We start from the raw sequence: 3769 nt of genomic DNA on the forward strand, positions 1-3769 counted from the left end.
GGAACTTAATTTAAAAATAAAATATTTATTTTTTTACATTCATTTTAAGATTTATTTTTCAAGTTATTTTTATATTTTATAATTACAATTGAACAAATAGAAAACAATGTATTTTATTTTATATTCTACTGCTTTTACATTAGTGCTATATGATTGTTATAATACACTGCATAAGACCCTTAGAAACACGCCACAGAGGTCTTATAACAGCCGTTCTTTTCCCATACAGAGCCGCTCCCACCAATACTGAGATGCCATCATGACGCAACTCAGGGTAGTAAGGGCTTACACATATAACCAGATGGCTGCAGGAAGCAGGCTGAAGTAGATGTAGTACAAATACAGTATAAATGAAGCTGGACTGGAGATGTAGTGTTTCGCAGATAACAGGCGATGCAACAGCAGAATTACTGGCAGGACTCGGATACAGTGCTGGACAGAACAGGAGATGCAGAGGGCAGGAGACTGTAGACCAAACCGGAAGGGCAAAGAGAAACCAGGACTGCAGCAGCACAGCGTTTTCACTAGGCACCAGGATCAGCAAACTAAACACTAAGGCATGAAGCTATAACTGACAAGGAAGCTAAGCCCTGCCTGCCTTTTATAACACATAGCAACCAATAAGTATACCTTAACAGAGACAGGCCCCATGACTAAATAATATTCTGCGGTTGTAGAGTTGCAAGTAGGAGAGCAGTACTGAGTGTCCCAGCTAATTAGAACCAGCTGGGAACACTTGCTGTGCTGCCGCTGCTTTCTGTATGCCGGCATCCCTGTTTCCTAGCAGTGGCCAGGACCAGCATACCCAGTGGCCGTGCTCCAACATCCCGGTCTCCTAGTGATGGCTGGGACCCTGAACAAGGTGGTGAGCCACTACGCAGCCTGCAGCGGCTCCTAACAATGATAAGATGACTTTTATACTTAAGCTGGATACTTATGTGTTGATTTCCTCAGACATTATGGGGGAGATTCAAATGTTTGAAAAGTCGGTTGGGTGTCTGTTTTTTCCTGTCCATTAGATAGGAAAAAAAAGACTCCCAACTGACTTTTCAAACATTTGAATCTCGCCCATTATGTTTATATTATATTAGTTCACCAAGTAATTGGACAATCCCAATCAAATTGGGGCCTTATTTGATGAGATTGGTCTTAAAATATGGTTGGCTGATGACTGTACTGTTACCTGCATGCTTTCATCTTCCAACCAAATGGAAAGGAGCCTCTTGTACATTTACCTTAGATACATTTTCTATACGAAATGCCACCAGTGTATTCACAAATCACCTATAAACCTATACTTTGTACAGTTCTTTGAGCACTTTTTTAAATTGAAGTTGGGCTGAGTGCTGAAAACTGATGGACTGAAAACAGAACCGTTTCTGTAATCATACATGGAATGTTATTTACAATATTATATTTAGTGCAATGTCAAAGTGACAATTTATTGGCATACGACAATTAGGGTGGAATTCGGTTAGACACGTTAATTTAACAAGTATGAAAAAGGATGGTGGCCCTGGGCTTTAACGCTCGGGCTGTTCAGTTAGAGCCCATTTTTCTTGTCTGGTAAATTAACTGTTTTCAGGCATTAACACATAGGCCCAGGAACTTATCCCACATTCTATGTGTTAATGGGTCCGTGGCGCCCACGTGGCTTAGACCCCAAAAAAAATCCTCATTGACTGTAGCCTGTGGGTTGCCTTCGGAGCTAATTGAATAGTCCCGGGGGATCAATTAGCCTGCAGTAAATTACCATGGCTAATTGAATTCCCCCCTTAGACTGAAATATATAAAGTACACAAAACTTTAAGAAGATGTAACCAGTTTACATCCATATTTCTAAATTCCATGATTGAGGAAAAGCATCAATACATATATCTGCATTAACTGTACATAGAAGCTGATTGTCAATGGTAATAAAAAATAAAAATAATTATAATTGCCAATGGAAAAAAAAGGTTGAGATTTATTTTGTTGTAACACCTGTCTGTATATGTATAGATTTATGATATTGTGCCAGAGGTGGGGGTTAGGTTTAGGCACCACCGGGGGGGAGGTTAGGGTCAAGCACTAAGGGCGGAGTTTAGGGTTAGGCTGCGGGAAGGGAGGGTTAGGGGGTAGGGGGGGGGGGAGGGGGAACGCTCTTGCCTCTCTCTGCTGGAATTTCAAATATCGTTATGCCGGCATCTGTATTCTGACTGCTGACATCCCATGCTCCAGCAAATCATACTGAACTCTATTAATCAGCCGCTCATTGCCATGAATTTGTGACATATGCAATCCTTAAAAGCATACAGCCGTGAGTGATTCTTGCTTAGATTAATTATTTATCAGTTTTTTATATATTTTTGTGCACATATTGAACCCAGTACGTTTAATGACCTTCCAGGTGTTAATAATAATTAATCGTATGCAAATAAGAATATTCATTATTGATGTTTTTATTACGATTTGAATACAGAGCTACAATACAGTGCATATTTATATTATTGTGATATTTTAATATTGTTTTTTACCCCCGGGAGGTTGCTGTAATTCTTATATATATTTTATACAAATAAATGTTTTCAACTTTCTGATCGTCAAGCGCCACTTGTTATTTGTTTATATAGTTTTGTTTTAAGGGACTGGCAATTCCCTTCTACAAGAGGCTGCTAACAATCATAGTGCAGTGCTACTCACCTGAGCGCATAGCTTTTTCTCTTTGAACTCTATTAATATTAGTTTATACATTAGGAATGGTTAAGTGTATTGTTCAGTATACATAAGAGTCAATGATTTATTCTTATTTATAGTGTAGTGTAATGAAATGTTGGTGTATCAGTTTTAAAACCTTTTCATATTAGTTTGGTTTAAAGTAGAGATGAGCGGGTTCGGTTTCTTTGAATCCGAACCCGCACGAACTTCACTTTTTTTTTCACGGGTCCGAGCGACTCGGATCTTCCCGCCTTGCTCGGTTAACCCGAGCGCGCCCGAACGTCATCATGACGCTGTCGGATTCTCGCGAGACTCGGATTCTATATAAGGAGCCGCGCGTCGCCGCCATTTTCACACGTGCATTGAGATTGATAGGGAGAGGACGTGGCTGGCGTCCTCTCCATTAGAATAGATTAGAAGAGAGAGAGAGAGAGAGAGATTGTGCAGACAGAGTTTACCACAGTGACCAGTGCAGTTGTTGTTAAGTTAACTTTTATTTAATATATCCGTTCTCTGCTATATCCGTTCTCTGCCTGAAAAAAACGATACACAGCAGTCACACAGTGTGACTCAGTCTGTGTGCACTCAGCTCAGCCCAGTGTGCTGCACATCAATGTATAAAAGCTTATAATAATTGTGGGGGAGACTGGGGAGCACTGCAGGTTGTTATAGCAGGAGCCAGGAGTACATAATATTATATTAATTTAAAATTAAACAGTGCACACTTTTGCTGCAGGAGTGCCACTGCCAGTGTGACTAGTGGTGACCAGTGCCTGACCACCAGTATAGTAGTATATTGTTGTATACTATCTCTTTATCAACCAGTCTATATTAGCAGCAGACACAGTACAGTGCGGTAGTTCACGGCTGTGGCTACCTCTGTGTCGGCAGTCGGCACTCGGCAGGCAGTCCGTCCATCCATAATTGTATAATTATATACCACCTAACCGTGGTATTTTTTTTTCTTTCTTTATACCGTCGTCATAGTCATACTAGTTGTTACGAGTATACTACTATCTCTTTATCAACCAGTGTACAGTGCGGTAGTTCACGGCTGTGGCTATCTCTGTGT

Source organism: Pseudophryne corroboree, chromosome 1 (assembly GCF_028390025.1).
Source record: "Pseudophryne corroboree isolate aPseCor3 chromosome 1, aPseCor3.hap2, whole genome shotgun sequence".
NCBI lineage: Eukaryota > Metazoa > Chordata > Amphibia > Anura > Myobatrachidae > Pseudophryne > Pseudophryne corroboree.